General features: G+C 37.1%; 1 long non-coding RNA gene across 2 annotated transcripts in view; it reads right to left on the bottom strand.

Annotated features, from left to right (window-relative positions):
- The window catches only part of LOC116241965 (uncharacterized), a 343,284-nt gene extending 326,392 nt beyond the window's left edge, over positions 1–16,892 (bottom strand). Inside the window, exons 1-2 of one of the 2 annotated variants that reach the window (XR_016458826.1) lie at positions 16,755–16,892; positions 15,180–15,340 (exon numbers count right to left, since the gene is read on the bottom strand). This is a non-coding gene — a long non-coding RNA (uncharacterized LOC116241965). Of the gene's footprint in view, positions 1–8,943; positions 9,158–15,179; positions 15,341–16,754 lie in introns of those variants that run through there. The other variant, XR_016458829.1, reaches the window with a different exon arrangement.
- Between the last annotated feature and the right edge of the window lie 2,401 nt (positions 16,893–19,293).

Raw genomic sequence — 19,293 nt, 5'->3', positions numbered from 1 at the left:
AGTATTGTCATAAAAGAGAGAAACCATCCTATGGTGGTTTCTCTCTTACATCCTATGACAAAGAGTTTGTGAGCCTTTTAGGGCTTTGCATGTCAAAGAATCTTAGGAATCTACCCAGAGAGCAATTTTCTGGATTCTGCACAAGGGAAAGAAACAAGAAATAAAATAAAAAAAAGCTTCTCTTAAAGTCTCAGCTTGAATTTGTAGTATTTATATTTTGAACAGTTTGAAAAATATAGCACCTTTTCCCCACTGTTCATTAATTGTGATCCTCAGCAGCACTTCACAGTCACTTCTGAAATAGAAAAGCTCAGACTGAAGAGGCCTCGAATTGCTACAACCTACATAAACTCAGCTCTTTGGCTCCTATCTGCAAAACTTCAGTGACATAAAATAGAAGAGACCTGGCTGAATATGGGAGTTTGATTTTCAACATTGTAAGGTCTTTTGAAATAAATTCTACCCAATACTTAAGACCAGTGGCAGGGATAATGGCTGCATATCTAGATTCAGAAGTCTCAAGATGAGCTAAAATATCTGATTTTGTTAAATAAATCAGGAAAGAGATTGGTACTCAGAAAAAAGTTTGTTAAAGAAAGCATCCCTCTCACATCTTTGGTTTTGAGCCTATTTACTTGTTTAAGATTAGAGCATATATATTTCAAATAAACCTTCCAAATACTGAGTGAATCTTCCACTATAAATTAAGAACAGTTCTTGAGCTGAATAGCTTTGCTGCAGATTGGCAATATAGCTTCAAAAGTGGATACAAATAAATGAGTTTTCTTTTTCCTGTTGCTTATAGACATGAGGTTTCAAAATATGGACATTTGTGCTGTCTGTCAATAAGATGAAATTAACTGCTAGATTGAGAGATGATTGACATTCAATCTGTACTTACCTTAGCCAACGGTCTACTGATATTTAAGACAAGATGCAAGGATTAAAACATGCATTATATTATTATCATTTACTATAATTAAAAAAGGATTATTTCTAGAACTATTCTAACTTACAAAATTGCTTAAAGCAAAACTATTTTCAACTTCATCTTACACCCATTTCTAAAAGTTTACAAATCCAGTGGGAGTATTTGATAGGCAGTAAACTCAATAAGAAGGAAGAGCAATGATAGCCAAGGGTCATATTGCTAGACAGTCTCTCAGGCTTCTTAGACTGTACTTCATCAGTCTGTTTCTATAAAACATGATGAAACCAACTTGCTTGCACAAGAGAAGAGAATGCCATGGAGAGAAAAAAAAATACTAGATGACGTATTTTTTGTCTTTACAAAACAAAATAACATTCATCCTGCTAATTATGGCTTTGACAGGAAATTTATTCCTACTGCAATGCCAACATAAGTATATAATAGCAAAGAAATTAATACAAAGATTTCTGAGGCTTAACAAGCACTTCATTCAAAGTCAAGCTTTTTATTTTCAAGCTGATGGAGTTTGAGGTTTTTTGTTGTTTGGTTTTGTTTTGTTTTTTTTTTTGGTTTTTTTTTTTTTTCTTTATAAGAGCGGTATTTGGACAAGATTAAGTATTCCAACCCATGTCAGTTTAATGAAACAGCACTACTTATAACTTAAAGGACAAATGACAAATAGCTTTGAAAAAAAATCATATATTTAGATACAAGATGTTTGTTTCCAATTGAAACCAGGAGAGTCCCAAGATAAACTTCAGACTGGATATCAGGAAAATGTTCTTCACTAGAGGGTTTCAGCCATGGCTGCGCCCAGGACAGCAGTCATGGCACTGAGCCTGTCAAAGTCAATAAAGCATCTGGACAACGCTCTCAATAACATGGTTTGATTTTTAGTGGTGCTATGTGGAATCAGAAGTTGGTCTCTACGGTTGTTATAGAGTCTGTGAATATCCAAATCTGGATATGAATGGCTTAGGTTGGAGGGGATCTTAACCATCATATTGTTTCAACACCCCCTGCCATAGGCAGGGTTCCACCCACTAGACCAGGCTGCCCAAGGCCCCATCAACCTGGCCTTGAACTCCTCCAGAGATGGGGCATTTACAACCTTCTGGGCAATCTGTTCCAGTGCTTCCATCACCTGAAAGCCACAATTATTTCAAATACAATGCAGATCAGCTTGGCTTTCTTCAGAACCCTGGGATGAATGTCATCTGGCTCCATAGGCTTGTACACAGTCAGCCCTATGAGGTGATCTTGGATTTTTCTCTGCTTTTTCACTTGGAGGGATTTTGCTCCCCCGACACTCGCTTAGAAGTTCAGGGACACAAGAAGCGTGAGAAGCTTGACTGGCCATGAAGATCAAGGCAAAGAATTCAGTAAGAATCTTAGCTTTCTCCATGTCTAAGGAGGCCTGCTCTCCATTTTCATTTATCAGAGGAGTACACTCTCTTCTACTGTATGTTTCTACAATAAATAAATATTTTCCAATAATTCAATGATTGCATATACACTTAAAGTTAGTCAAAACAGAAAAGAGAGACTTCAAACTCTGCAGTGAAAGTCAGGAAGATTCTTCTTGCAATATTTTTGTTAAATCAATGTGGAGCAAGATTTCCAATGTTCAGAACTCCAAATCCTCTGCCTATATACCTGAAATATTTGCGTATCAACGTGGGGATTGAAATACAGAGTAGCTGTCCATATGCCGCCTACTGCCATGGGACCAACAATGGTTTGATGGTTCAGTACCTGTAATTGTAAACATCTAAATTCCTTGTGTTGAGGTCAGGAAAATTTGTTCTCTAATTTTTCTGTGCGTCAGTCTGATCTCTCTCAAACAAACAATTCTACTTTCTTCTCATCAAAGGAAGTCTTGTGTAATAAAGTTACAGAAAGCTTAAGTTTTGTTTCTTTCCACACGTACAGAAAGTGATACAGCAGAACCACAATTTTGGCTGGAGTTTTTAAGCACAACTGCAGCATAAACAACTCCCCAAGTCCTTCTAATCTATTACTCTTTCTTAACAGTTACAACATATGGAAGAAATTATGTAAGGCACATAATCAAAGAGAATGTTTTGACAGTAGAAATTGATAAATTGTTTCAGTCTCAGTGCAAAAGATTTATGATCCTAAACTGGCTATAGAATATCTATCAATATTTCTGCATAAATTGAAGCTGTAGACAAAAACACTACCTATCCATGTAGTGGCATATTAGCAGTCTAATAGTGATAGGATAAGGGGGAATGGCTTTAAACTAGAAGAGGGTAGATTTAGGTTAGATTCTAGAAAAAAAGCTTTTACTCAGAAGGGTGCTGGAGGCACTGGCACAGGCTGCTCAGAGAAGCTATGGATGCCCCATCTCTGGAGGTACTGAAGGCCAGGTTGACCTGGTGCGTGGCAGCCCTGACAATGGCAGGAAGGTTGGAGCAAGATGATGTTTAAGGTTCCCTCCAGCCTAAGCCACTCTATGATTTTATGATGATTCTATGATTCTAAGCTTTCCATAAAAATAAAAATCACATGTCAAAATAAATAAATTGGCCGCACCATTACTGATTTATTTTTATTTTCCTTAAAGCTATATCTCCTTCTCATGACTTCCCCATGAATCCCAAGGTAGATTCATTTTAGATTTAATTTTGCTTGGTTAATGTCATTCTTCCTTTTGCTCTCCTACAGTAACTTTACTCAAGGGAAAAAAAAGAAAAAAAAATCAACCAAGACACAGCATTTTTAGAAGTATTTCTGTGTCTGAATTTTCATACTCTGTAATAGTTAGAAAGGCTTATCCTCCAAAAATGAATCCTTATTATGCACATGCAATTCCAAGCACTCAGATTATCACCAAATCTGAAATTACAAGTAAGTTCTGGAAGAGAGTAATCTTTCACAGGTCTTTTTAAATGCTGAGATGCATCATTTTGCAGGTCAATCTGATCATCTTCCAGAGGTTCAGAACACTTTGATCTGTTTGCTTCCCGTGTACTTTCAACCCCATTGAAAATGCCTTAAGGTCCCACTTGATAACAGTCATGAGCCAGAGAGCACTATAAGGGGAATGTGAAGAGGGTAAATTGCATTCGTGTCACAAAGCATTTTCACTGTTTTCAAGGAATTTAAGCTGTAGGCATTTTGCTGTCACTAAAATAAAAGACTTTTTCCTGAACTTAAAATCTGAAGAACAAAATGTTAAAAAAGCACATTAAAAAGCAGCATCAACAGTCACTGCAATATTTTTCAATCTAAGGGGAAGGGCTAAGAGTATTTACTTCAAGAACATAAAACAAATATAATAAAAAAATCACCTGAGAGTTTATTCAATTAAATTCACACATACGTGCCAAAATAAGTCTTAATTACATTGTGTGGAGCCACAGAAGCAAAGCTAGGTTTAATAAACTAACATTGGATCTTACCACTGTGCAGCTTGCATTAGTTCCTCCCTCCCCATTTGTCCATTTGGTCCCTGGACAACAGAATGTGCTCATTTTATTTACAGTATAAATTGTCCTCCTACTGAGAAGGACAACATTGCATCTCAGCAGAGCAAGTTCAGTGCCTTATTTATAGTCCAATTTTAATTATTTAATTTTTCATAACCCACTGAGAAAAAAAGTTAGGACAAAAGCTTTCTTTTTAGTTAACTCCTTCTGCACGTTCGGGAAGGGAATTCCTTTGGGTTTACAGTCTTAGGAAAATAAAGCAAATGCTACTCCCAAACCAAGCAGAGTGAGGAGACAAGCGTTTGTTAAGAGCATGACGTTATATCCCTACAACACGCAGATTGCCTCTCCATCCTCTCTCAATCTTTAAGGAAAAATAAACCTCACACCACTTGGATAGCTCTAAAATACATGTACTTACATTTTAGAGAACAATTTGTTGTTGCACTGAGTTATGAAGTATTTTTCTGAGGATAACCAACTTTTATGTGTTTGAATCAAATTAGTCAGTGGTCCACAGATAAACCGAGATCCCTTTTGCATTCTCTTGCATTTTCTGTGGAAAACAGGTATAATGCTAACCTTCCTGTTTTATTCACAATATAAAACCTCCAATATATATCTGTTAAAACTTATTCCAACATATGTCTCACTCTTTAAGAAACAGTAAGTTAAAATAACTGGAACTACAAACTGCTAAGCCACAATTCAGGGAGCAAGCAAACACCAAAGAAGCTTCCAGTTAATGGTGTAAGAATCAATTAACCAATCTGTATTTAAACAAGAATAACTTTGCCCTTCACAGTCCCTCTGCTTCAGTTACAGCTCTAGTTTTAAAACCAAAAAGATGATTTAAAACTACACTAAATCACAACTGATTTATGAAACGCTGTTTAAAACACATCTTAAACAGTCAGCCATCAGCATAATGGTGGCTGGTTCATGTAATTTATATTTTCCCCTCTGAGGGAAACAAAATTTACAGGGTTTCATGGGACTATGAGCTTCGAATGCAGACACAAATTGGCTTAAGTAGCTCACTCTGAATGAACAAAGTAAACTGAAACCCTTTCAACACAACAATACTGGTCATAAATACTTGCAGTACAAACATTTGCAATTACTAATAGCTAACTACCTGCCAATTAAACATAATGGTACTGCACCCTAACCAGTATCTCTACTGGGATATCACACCATTTCTTTATCCTAAATGGTGATCATTGCAAAGTGCAACTTAAAACTAGTTCTACAAAACAAAACAAAGCATGAAATCCATAGCTGCTTGCAGCATAAACAGGTTACCATCAGACTTGGCTACAATCTTACTAGAGAGACAGTTTGAATACTGGCATGTCAGCATTTAGAGCAAGGTAACAGGAAATGCTGAGAATGAATTGAAAACAGCTCTACAATCTTATGTCTCACTGGGTATTAGATGCTAAACAGATTTCAAAGCACCCCCACAGATCCAAGGCTGAAAAAAAATGTCCACTCCTTTTTGAGTCCTTTCTTGTGGCTTGAGACTCTGACTACCTTGTCTGTAGGCTAGGTTGTCTCTTACCAGGTACTTTATTTCCTTATAATAAATTGTGTGAGTTTTTATTAAACTTTCACTAGCAATGAGTAACACTAGGATGCTGCGTTTTGTGATAAAGACGAAGGAGGTTTTGAATATACGAGATAAGCTGTTATATGCTTTGGCGCAAGTTTACAATGAAGTCTGATGTATATCTTTCTTTGCAGTATTTATCAAGCAAATTTAATGCTTCCCGGGAACTCAACACTTTTCTGTGCTTATAAAGTACAGTGAAGGCAGATATTAGGAGAAAGGTTCATTAGCCTCTGCAAACCTTCCTACTTTTTACCCCACAGTACACCATCGAATGCTATGATCACAGAAGCATGGGATGGGAGAGGCAGTCCAGCCAGTAAGCCTGGACATAGGAGGCAGAAGGGAGAAGGTCAAATGAGGCAAATGTCATTCACTCTTGAACCTAGTCAAAGCAAAACACTTTGTGTATTAAATCACACATAAAAATCAGGGGATTTGATTAGAGAATGCCAAATTCAAATTAAAAAAAAATAATTATTTGAATCACCGTTTTTCCTCTAACTGGTTCATTACATAGCAAAGAAAAAGATCATTTTTCAAAGAGAACGTGTTTTTTTTCATGGCACAAAATCCTGGATTTGGGCTTATTCTTCTCATAAGTGAAAGAACAAGGGAGTGCTTTCAAACAACTGGAGCTATTCAGCTTTCCATACTCTTCCCTTATCTAGCATCCCTCATATGATTTGCAAAAAGATTTATTGCCAATATAAATAATGCTTTCGTACTTTGATTGAGTTTTGAAGCAATTCCTTATTTCTTCTACATAAGGCCAAATCAAATAGGAAATAAGCATTCCTTAGCCAAAGTGGCATTACAGAACAACATACTCAACTGTTTCTCACTTAAATAATGGAAAAAAAAAAATCAAATGAATAGGCAGAAAAGAGTGAGACGGAAAAAAAAATAGACAAAAGCAAGCAGTAAAGAAGAACTCAAGGAAGGAAAAGTTCACGTTTCCTATGAGAAAAGTGCATGTGTGCAAATAACAGAAACTATACAGGGAAATGGAAATGCAAGAGAGTATGACATAGGTTTGTTTTTTCATTTAAATGACACGTGGATTTTTTTTCTGGAATAATACTGTATGCTCACCAGTAACTCTTCCTGATAGGCTCACATGCTGCTTTGTCTTATTTATTTTAAAAAGCAAAAATGTTAAAATGCCAAAGTAGTCCCAATTCAGTTTGATATGCCAAGATCTTGTCAGCAGTCAATACAGAGAATATCTCTGTATCAGGTAAAAATAAATATTTATGTCCTTTTGTGTCAAGTGTGAATTACATCATGCTGTAGTTCAACAAATACCATGAGGATAACTACAAGAGCAAGTTCCCTAACTGACTATATTTCCAATATGTAACACTGGGGCTATACAAAGACCCTTTCTAAAATATAGTGACAAAAACTGGTAGTAAATGCTGTAAGTTAATCTCAGAACCATGATGATGTCAAACTACTTGAGCATTGTATACAGTTTATGGTATGGTACCATCGCAATCTTTCAATGGAATTACAGTTTTGTAACTAATCTCTCCCTATCAGTTACACTGTGCAGAAACTGTGAAGTTCAAGTACAAAGAGACTACAGGTGTGAATAATTGCACTCGAGTCTTTTCCCCCAACCATATTTCTAAGCCTGAGAGTGATAAATGGCACAGCAGTTATAAATGGGCAATAGGGTCAGTGGAACTAAAAGCTGAGAGTTCAAAGAAAAGTCACAATTCTTAAGAGTTCAGGAAAAGGCCAGAGACTGATGTTGCAATGTTTCATTGACAGATGGCCAGAGTTGTTATATCCCAATTAAAGAAGATAGTTGATTGACAGATAACCATGGTAACACAAACATTACAGCCTCAGACCGTTCAAATCACCTTCCTAGCCTCCAAATGTTATAGTTTTCTCAGATCCATGCAAATTTTTTCTTTGACAAAGACTGAACAGCCACAAATAAAATACCCCAAAGAAGTTTTTGCAACTAACCGTATGAATTAAAGTAAATCAATCTAACATCTAAATTGGTCCACATGATGACAAAATCTAAGATGAACTCTGCCATTATGTCTATGAATAAGATTTATCATGACAGACTGAAGGCCAAATCTACTGACAATTTAAGTACCTAAAATGAACAGAATTCAGGAATTATACGTTATACACACAAGTTCAAAAGGCTGATCCAAGAAGCAGCTTAATTAAACAAATCTGCACATACATCTGAATTTCTGACTGTATAAGCCTGAGAAGTAGAAGGGGAAGGTGACATATTTCCTTCACTTAAAAAGCTTCTCTTTAGGTATAACTAAAAATAAATAAATAAATAAGAAGAACAAAAGCTTATCTTCAAGAATTCCTGAACACCATTTGATTGGGTATTTACAAAAATGGTTTCTTGTAACTCCTAAAATCCAAGTGAATACATTGCATACAGGAGTACTTTCCATCCTTACTGCTGTAGCTGCACAACTGTAAAATAAAGAGATGAAAAGGGATGGATCTGGAAGGGCACGGGCAAGAGAGAACTCAATGACATGGCCTTTTGCCATTCTCACACAAGAGGAAATGATAAAATAGGTCCTCATTTCAACTCCAATATTACTTCTACTTTTCAGATAACAGCCTAATGTAAAAATAATCACTGTGGCAGGGCCTGGAACAATCCTGCTTCCTGCTAGATAAGAAACAGATTCTAAACAAGCTATGTTAGAAATTTCTCCAGAGGCTCTCCAGCTCTACAGAAGATTTGCTGAACAGGCTGCATTTCCAGGGTTTGCTCAGATCTGCAGGCAGTAGGCCCCCGTGATCTTATCTCATGATCTTAGATTCTTTAATTTGCAGTACTAGGGCATGTATAGTCAGTATAAAGATGTTATAATTATGAAATAAACAAGAGAGTTTGGCAAAGCAGATTATAATAACAAAAATAGAATAGATAGAAAGCTTACCTGCATCCTGGGCTCACTGCGAAATTCCAGAAGAAGGATCTCCAGAAGAGATCCTTCCCCACTGGTAGTTAGCACTTAAATGGGTCTAGGAGAAGTGGAGCCAGGCTCCACCCCTTCCTGCAGCACAGGTGAATTGCCTTCACCTGTGCTCCCATGGCTGACTCATTGCTCGCCTCAGGTGATCAGTCAGAGGTTCAGGCCGTGATTCAGCAGTTCCCATACAGGCCTAAAATTGGAAATCAAATCAGATTGCATACTGCACGTATATAAAGATTTGTATTAGGTATTAAGTTACATTTATTTTCTAGCTCTTCTTATCCAAAAGAAATAGCCTTAATTTTTGCTTGTTGCTCTTCAACACTTCTCTAGAAAATAAATAAATATATAAACTATCACTAGGTCAGTTTTTTACCAAAAAAAGTTTGAACAGTAATGAACCAAAACTCGATATGAGGGCTGCTCCAAAAGTAATGCCTTATATGTTGGCAGACGTTGGTGATATGGTTGTAGAGGTTGAACCTTTCCACTGTATTCTGTCCCATTTTGTTGTGTACAACAGATGGCAGCAGAAAGGCAGTCTGACAGAGTATTGTCTGGTATGGAACTGTGGATGGAGCAAAGGTCTGGCTGACCAATGCTGGACCCTGGGCCAGGAATCTCTTTTTCTCTTTCTCTAACACTCCCCATCTCTCTCTCTCTCTCATTGTTTTCCCTCATAAAGTTGTCAGTAATTGCAAAGCTTATTTTGATTTCTTATATAGTTGCATCGTTTAACTGCACAGCTTAGACAGATATAATTGTGAGAGTGCCAGTACTGTTAATATAATTGTAGTACAGAGATTCTCCTTAACACTCATATGATTGTATTTGGTCTAGAGTGTTGTTTCACCTTAATCTACCTAAGGAGATTGTGAATCTGGTACCCTTCCCTTCTTTCACACATGTGACATGTAAGCATTTGCCACAAGATTCACTGTGATGGAACATGAGGAAACACTACATGGAACAGCTATTCACACCATCTGAAAACATTCTCTAGAGATTTGTATCAGTTTCTACAATTACATTATACAAAAGAGAAATAATTGGCTGTGATTGCTATCATATTATAGACTTGCATTATGGATTAAATATCCTGGTAATAATAAAAGAATTCACCTACTAAATTAACAAAATGGCTACAACATTTAAAATAACTTGCTTACTGATCAGTGCTGATCAGTGAAGATCAGGAATAAGGAACACTGTTCACAACATCCAGAACACTGCTATATATTACTCTAATTATCACTCTTAGGTTTCCTTCATCAAAGCATTCCTTACCGTGGTACAGGGCTTCATCCTTGTTTTTTAGAAAACAACTAAAAAACAATGTAAATGTTCTTAAGTAAAACATTAATAAGGAAACAAATGGGAAAATTAATCCCCCATCTCCCTTGTTTATACAGACTGAACTCAGAGTCTTTATGCACTCATACAATGTTCGGTTACCGAGTTCAGTCCTTTATTACATTTACTAAATGGGCAGCTACTGAGTTTTCTCACTCAAAAGATGCTACCTTTCTTGAGCTACATATTGCTGGAGGATAGGAAAACATTCTTTGGAATTAGCACTGTATGTTGACACATTACACATTCTTGCTTAAGCATCCATTAGTGGCAATTGTCATAGTTAACACTGTGCTACAGAGTTGCGTTACATCTCCATTACAGTTGCATTAATAATGCTGGAACTGGATAAACAAACATTAAACATACTATTAGTAATCTCATATTCTCCTATGTCAGAGAACTGCACTTACTGTATCAGTTCTTTCAGTGTGCTTTGGAAGATATGCTTGTCTGAGAGTGAGACACATCTGGTTGTGCACCTCAACATCCCATAGCATTTAAAGGTATCTTTTTCAAAGAAGCCTGCCTTAGCAAGCAAGAAAGCTTGACTGGTGTATAAATTATCTGCAATTTAAAATGCAATGACTTTATTTTGTTTTGTCCTTCTGGCTCTCCTTCTGAAGCGTGCCAGCACCTAACACTCAACTGGGCACGGTGTGAGCAGACTTTGTTTAGCCTGGTTTCTCCATGCCTCACAGCCAGCAGCATAGGCAGGACACACAGGGAGGCATGGAGTAAGCAGCAGTAGTTTGATAAGATGCCCGGGAGGAAATGCTAGGGAGGGAAACAAGGAGGATATCATGAAGAAAGACAAGAGAGTAAGACAAAAGTTACATCTCCAAACAGACTAGACTAGGCTAGGAGAGTGGTTCCTGCTAATGAAGAAAATTAAAACCACTGAAATTAGTATCAGCTCACAGAAATTGACTGTCAGTGAGTCGTCTCTTCTTCAGCTAAGAATTTTGTAGTTCATTGAGGACTTCACTTTGTGGAGGGGTTTAGTTTTAATACATTTTTTAGGATATCACTCAACTTGTCCATAATTCCATTGTTTCCTTTTGCATTTCTTCCTTTTCCAGTTCCATCCCTCATTCCAAAGCAAAGCTGAGACCTAACAGACAGCACAACTTGCTACAGAACCCTGATTCACTCCTCATTTCACATCAGGATGGATGAAGGTCTTCAAAGTTTGTCATTCACTCTCAATTATGGACTCAGATTTCATTCATCCTAACTCTAAGAGCACACCTCCTAGCCATCAGAGACACAGACTCCAGCACCTGATTTGCTTGACGTGAGATTCTGCATGGCAGAAAATCCTTTGTGAACCCAAGGACTGTGCTCAAGTTTTTTAAAAAATTAATTCTTCTCAGTGATTCAGAAAAGGAGGCTGAAACTTGGCCTCTAAGACTCCAAAGTTTTTACCTGTAGACCAAGTATTTTGGAGAAAGTATCTCCAGCTCCATCAGAGTTATTGGCCTTTGTACAAACAGAGTGAGAGACCCAACCTGTGGATAGCTGGTGGCTGGGGAAAATTCTTCATTTGTTCATGAGAAATGGTAATCTCAGCCCAAACTTCAGCTTCTCAGTAGAAGCTTTCACGATGAAGCTTATTATTTGGCAGCAGAACATCCACACTCCTCTTTTTCCCTATTCTCTTCCACACCTAAAGTGTGGTTGGGAAGAATTTTTATGAATTAGAATTAAATCAGATTTCTTTAATTAGAAAATTCCCTATCAGCTCCATTCATACAAGGCAGACATAGAGCAAATGAAAAACTACGCAGCCACTCTGACAATCCCTATGCAGAAGCAACCTGTCAAAGTGAAAACCAGAATTCAGCTTTAGGGACATATGTTTTTTCCCTCATAATTTCCACCTCTGAGACAGAATTAGCGATTTGGAGAGCAAAGATCAACCTTGATTCAGAGTCTAGATGTCAAAAGCTGGCAGCTGTTGCAAGGCAAAAACTGAACTTTGAAGTCACGAACTTTCTTTTAGGACAGCAGAAGTCCTTATCACTCATACTTAAGCGACAGTGATTTTTCTCCAAAGTGCAGATTGCATTCAAACTCTCTCGCAAAAGACTGAACTTTATCATCCATTTGGAGAATATTATTCAAAAAATACAATTTGGCACTTCAAAAGAGACATTTGACTTATCCTCGTCTCATATGATTGCCCCTTACAGCCCTTGAGCAACTGCAGCTTTGGGAACATTTCAAAGAGAAATGTTCTAGCAACACGTTCATATGACATCAGTGCAGTTAGACTGAGCTGCTGTAATCCACATTATCATACATTTGCAAATGTACCGCTGCTTAGCTACACAGATAGCTTAATTTTCTCATTTTCTTATTTTTAAGCTGTGTTGCCTAATGGGGCTGATATTTTATGATGCAGTAAAGGTGCGTCCATATTTTTCTCCCCATTGAATCTGAGGAAAAAACAGCTGCAGCCATTTGAGATATTAATAGCTGAAAAACATCACGATGTCCTTAAAGTTTGCGTTAAAATGTAAGAAAGCAATCATCGTCTTTCATCTCAAGGAATCATAATGTGCGTATAGGCATATATGTATTGTGTACAGTTTTCTTTTTTCAAATTTAAGTGGTAACACATGCAAACAAACACATTTGGGGCTGTATATACACTTACGCTCTAAAGTTATTTTCTGTATTTGAAACAAAAGGCAAAAATGAAAATCAAAACCTAGAATACCCAGTGTCTTTCTGCACTTCATTAAAGCACTTCATTATCCATACTGCCTTCTGTTAGGTTCTCAAATATGCTCCATCCGATTTAAAACCTTGTATCAAAGTTATCAAGAGGAACAGAATCAGGTCAACATATTAAACAAGATCTTTCTTTTACATCAGCTCCCAGGCAATCTTCAGATTTTCCTTGTTATTTACAAGGACATGAAGAAGCTCTTGTTCTTTCTACCTCAGTGACTTATTCTTCCCACATGCAGATGTTGTAAATCTTTAGATGCTGGTTAGTTAAACATTCTAGCAATAACAACAAAATCTTAACATAATAACTTTGATTAATCAACCGTATAAAAAAGTGTATTCTTTCTTTTCAGGAATCTGATTTTGCTACGGGAAGTGCTAGTTTAGAATTATAATTCTTAAAATAAATGAGCTAAAAAGGCCTGACACCTCGAGATACAGATACAAATACAGTCACTGTTTTAATGCACTTGATGATTCATGAAATATGTTTACAAAAATAACTTCTCATATTAGAAATATAAAAAGTTAAGGATGTACTATAAATGACCTAGACAGAAGAGATGCTCTTCAACAAATACCTGAGGGAAATAATTATTAACCTACATTTCCAAATTTTTTTATTTTTGGGGGGGAGGGGAGGGGAAATGATTTATATTCATAACCTTGATTTGACAAGCCACAGAACACCTAGAAGCACATGTTTGGCTGACTTGCTTCGTGCTACATATACATGTTTTAAAGGAGTCTGGTCACCTCAGCTGCTCACTGGTGTCCAACGCTCTGTCAAGTTCTTCCTCCTGTAGGTTTCCTGGATAAGAAAGGACCTTGTTCTGCCTTATTTTTCCCTTGCGGGAGTGTGCACTCAGGTACCCAGTCATTCTCATTCAGAATCAACGTGCATAGCTCACACAACTCACAGATGAAGGCAGCAAGCCTGCAAACACATGCGTGCTTAAGACTGCACACGTGAGTAATCTCAAGGAATTCAGTCACATCATAAAGGTAAGTAACAGGGCCAGCACACAAGAGGTGATACAACACATTACCACTAGAAAAATCATCAGACACCATCTCCACTATCATGCCTGCTCTTTCCAGCATTCTTCCCCTCATCCTGTCTACTGAAAGAGACTTCGATTCATGAGGATAATAGATGCTATATGTATTGCTATTAGGTGCAAACCAGACAGTTCTCTTGCAGAAAGCTCTAAGTTGCTTGTAAGAAAGTTTACAGTAAACATATATATATATATATATATATATATATATATGTATATATATGTATATATATATACATATATATATATACATATATATACATATATATATATATACATATATATACACTTAATCAAAAACAATGGATGTAGAGAAATCTGGAGCTATTAGTCAGCTTATTGTTAGGGTCAGTGAATTCAACAGGAGATTTAATTGCTTACAAAAGTATTAAAAAGGGAAGGAGCCTCGTAGGCAGGTTCGGAGTCATCTCAGATAGACATGAGAGGAAGAGCAAAACGCAAATACAACAGTGAGTTCTGAAAGATATTTAGGTAAAACCAGAGGCATATTATTCAGGAGACTATTTCCAAAGAGCATGCCATTTCTGTGTGTTTCCATTCAATTAGGCCCAGACAGACATTCAAAAATCTTATCAAAACTATAGCAGAATGTGCAATTAAGGAATATATTCTACAGCAAAGATACTAAAGTCTTCTTTCACCATCAGTTAGAAAGGTACAGTTTATAACATTAGAAAATAGCCCTACAGTAGCTATCTATACAGCTTAATTACTATGCTGGTAGTAACCAGAATGCAAATACTGGGGTCCTGAAAAATAATGACAACAGATGAGTCTTGCCACTGTCACTGCCACCTAAACACGCTCAGCAGCTTCAAAGACTGGACACCAACCATAGGATTAAACTGGAAAAGATTCCTCCCCCTAGGCTGCTTTTCTTTACATCCTGGAAGAAAATCTGTTCTGTTCTTTGTAGTTACACAGTCCAACAAAGAGCATTTAATAGTCGTCCTATGGCTCAATAGTACAAGTTAACATCGAAGATACTGCTAACTTGGCTGGAAAATCACTTAGGAAAACTCTTACCTTATGTGGAGGAGACAAATTAAATCCAAATTTGCAGCTCGAGCCATTCTTTTCCTTCTAAGGATGAATTTATCTCTTTTCAGTTCAGTACCTCTGTGCTCTCTTCTGACCTAATTTTGTCTGTGATAAATGCCAGGGTTTCAGTGGAGTCACTTGAGCTCCTGTAAGAAAAGAACTGAAGTAAAAAATGAATGCACTCAACATTCCTGCTCTGACAGATTGCTTGTCAGAACACTAAAAGCCTTGTAAGGCTATAGGTGAGGTAAAGCCTCCGAACTGCCATTATTCAGACAAAATTGCATTTCAGTTTTCGACTAATTATTCTGTACTAACATAATGAAGTTAAAGCTCATTCAGACTAAACAGGTCTACAATTCGTACAGGCCTGATACAGCCTGTTTTATAGGATTCATTCCCAGGAGAACTGCATGGCTAGAGGACATTCAAATTAAATTTCAGCCTTGGTTTAGACAGGAGAAATACAACAATTGCATTCTACTGAGAAGCACTGCAAAGCTGGCCAAAGAAATTTCTCATTTTGACTGCTTTCTTTTCTTCCTTTACCCAAGCAACCTACGGGGAATGCTTTCCAAATAGCACAAAAGACTGAATGCAGCTGCATTTGCTCTTGCAGAGATAGGCATGAAATGACCATGGGAGGTACCTAGTAGTGTGTCACCTTGACCCTTCTGGATGGGCCTTGCACTGCGGTGAAGGATCTGCCACCAAAGCATATGGCACAGCACAGACCACTGACTAGATGAGACCAGAAGAGCTTCCATCCCAATATCCCGCTCTTAATATTAACCAATAACTGATTCCAGGTGAAATCCCATGCTAAGGACTTGGTTATTTTTCTTTTATGCACCCATCTTCTGACACCCCACAGCCTTGAGGCTTGCTGAACTCTGAGGGCTGCTCTGAAAGTAATGCCTCCTATGTTATTATGTTGGCCCACGAAGTCAGAGGCGGGTGTTGGTGGCATGGAAGTAGAGGTTTGACCTTCCCACCAATATCCCATAACGTTTTGTTGCCATGTGACAGATGGCAGCAGAGGGGCAGTCTGACAGAATGGCATCTGACATGGAAGTGCGGATGAAGCAAAGGTGTGTCACTGAATTCCTCTATGCACAAAAAATGGCACCCACTGATAATCAGCTTTTATGGAGACAAACCAGTGGATGTGAGAACCATGAGGCAGTGGGTGATGCGTTTCAGCAGCAGTGACAGTGATAGTTCATCGCTGGTGAAAATGCACAGCTAATGGAAATGACTGCTGAAAAACAGTGTTCTGTAACAAATATGTGGCTTCATGATACATGCACTTAATTCTTAAGAGCGTTTAATACAAGCGTTGCTAAAGGATTTTTACAGTAGGGACTGCACCAAATGGTACTACTTTATTACCATGATCCAGTTCAGCAATCCATCACAAACATTCTAGAGTGCTTTTAACTTGCCAGGAAATATGCAAGCATATACAACTATTCTTCCAAGTACTGGTTTCTCAAACCACCAAAAAATTCGTAGTTAGGAGCAAAGTCCTGTTAAAAGGAGAAGGTATCTTAATCTTACCTGACCCCACAAGAACAAAAGTTGTCTGCGTATGCTGTTAACAAACATTCATTTCAAATGAGATGACCTAGAAAATATTTTCATCAGAAGAACAAATTATCTTCTACTGAAACAGCTCCATTCTTGCTATAATGTCCCCACAAGCTCTGAAAAAAATAAAATTACACAAAAAGATTACACAAAAACGTTACCTCATTTTTGAAGGAATAGTATTATCAAATTTCTGAACTACTAACAAAAGGCAGCATTACGTGTGTTAAGAGTACAACGTTTCCCAAGCCTATAAAATAAAATAACAATAAAATTCCACAATGTCTTTAAAGATTCATCGAGGTTCTGAAAAGTCAACATTTAATAATGCATATAAAACTTGACTTCCAGATGTCCATGAGACAACTTTAAAGAAAAATTAGTCAATATTTAAAACAACACAGCTAAAGCTCTTCTCTTCCCTTATTGCTAGAAAGATGGGTAAACTCACATGACTGCTGCAAAACTGCACATGCATTATTTAGGTAGCATCAAAACCTGTGCAGCTACGTAAGAAGAACAGGTTTGTGAAAGTTTTCACTGTTCACATTCTCACTTCTGAAGGAGGAGTCGACAACTTCCAGACACTGTTGCTTAATCATTTCTTCACCTCTTAGAAAAACATCTAGACTTTCAAAGACGGTTTAAGGAAATCAAGTTTTACCCTCTGGTGCCAATGATACTGTGACATCTAATGTACTAGACTCTTCTGAAAGCTCAAACTAACCCCAAATTAAAAAGAAAGTTAAAAAAGTTACAAGTATATTAATTGTCGATCACCTTGAACAATCCTTCCCCCTTTCTTTCACAGTACATAAATACCTAAGCTAAACAAAGTCCTATTTACAAAAGCACCCCAACCATTTAGAACTTCACAGAAAATAATTTTGGTTTAAATAATAATAATAATAATCTCAACACATTAATCTGGCACACAAGATGCTTTTGCAGCATTAAGATTTAAAAGCCCCCATTTCCCTCTGAAAACAGTAATATTTTCTAGTGTTATTTTCTCAAAATAAATTCTGCTATTACTCACACAACACACCACCTGTGTGTTAATTCACCTGTGTGAATACCAGTTAAGGAAAAAGCAGAACCTTCAGAGCTTCCTGTTGCTGTTGTTATGTTTTTGGTACTCTTTTTATAGCCATATTTTAATCTGTACTTGAATTATTCTGGCTATTTAGACTTATCCTCAAATTGCTGAAAGAGACTTCAGAAAACGCTGTGGAGCTGCAGTATTGGAAGGAAAAGAAAGTCATGTTTTAAATGTATACCTCATGTTGCTCTCTGCCTTCCATGATCAATTACAGAGGGTGATAATACTTCCAAAACTGGGATTCCTGAGACACTGCTGATTTTCTCCACTTTAAAATCAAAAAGGGCATTACATTTTGGATTTAAAGGTAGAGATGACAGAATTACAATTAGCATTACTATCTAAAGAAGTTCCTGAGAGAGAGTTCAAATGATTATCATTTTTATTACTACTACTATTATAAGGGCACCAGAAACTAGCAACGCTGAGACCGCCAAGACTCACTGTCATCATGTCAGTACTACAACAGGATTTGCAGCCTGGGGTGCTGTGCAGTAATTTTGCAGCCCCACACTGAAGTTTTTTGCATGGAAGCACCAGTTGCACAGGAATAAATCCCTGCAAGCATTCCCCTCTCCTTCAGGAGGAGAGAAGTACAACTAAATAAGGACTAAAGACTGGATCCCAGAAGCAGTTGTCACTGAACGGTCATCTCAACAAGGCTGTTTTGTGCTGGTATCCAAGTTGCTGCTGTTGTTTATGCAAACAGTGATCTATGGTAGCCATGCAAAAAGCCATGCACAAAATGATTCTGGTCGTTAGAATCCCACAGCACAAAAAAGGCTCTAACAAATTAAAAAAAGGTACAAACTAGAAGCTGTAACCAACATTACAAATCCAACTTTTATCTTTAGTATTTACCTGAAAAAAAAAAAAAAAAAAGCTTGGCTGAAATTCCATTTAGCACAAAAATAGCTAATAGCTGAGTAATTGCGGCATGCACACCATAGGGAAGTATTTTAATCCTGGCATAATAACACTGAATTTTAATTGACTTTGACATTACTGTATGGTAGAGTGAGTGTTATTCTGCTTAAAACTATACTTTAAAAAACATTTTCTTTTATATTACCCATAAAGCAATAATGTTAACTAAGAGAAGAAAAGAGATTAGACTTGGACTGTGAATATACCAGATACTGAAGGCACTCTGAACGTGATTCTGTCCCACATGGCCTTCCAACACGTACACACTTGTATTTCAGCAATAACTACATAGAGATCTCACAGTTTCTACAATAGTTTGTATATGCTTCACTACTTTTGAAACTAAATTTTAAAGATAGTATTTAATATTAAAAACAAAAATCAAAAATCTTTTAAATCATTTTAAGGTTGCATATTTGCAAAGCTCTGAATATCTTCAGACAAAAATGGTGATTATCAACTTCCAAAATGGAATTACCG

The sequence above is a fragment of the Phasianus colchicus genome, chromosome 1, assembly GCF_987193195.1.
Source record: "Phasianus colchicus chromosome 1, bPhaCol1.hap1.1, whole genome shotgun sequence".
In the NCBI taxonomy this organism is placed as follows: domain Eukaryota; kingdom Metazoa; phylum Chordata; class Aves; order Galliformes; family Phasianidae; genus Phasianus; species Phasianus colchicus.
This window is presented reverse-complemented; position numbering and strand designations above follow the sequence as displayed.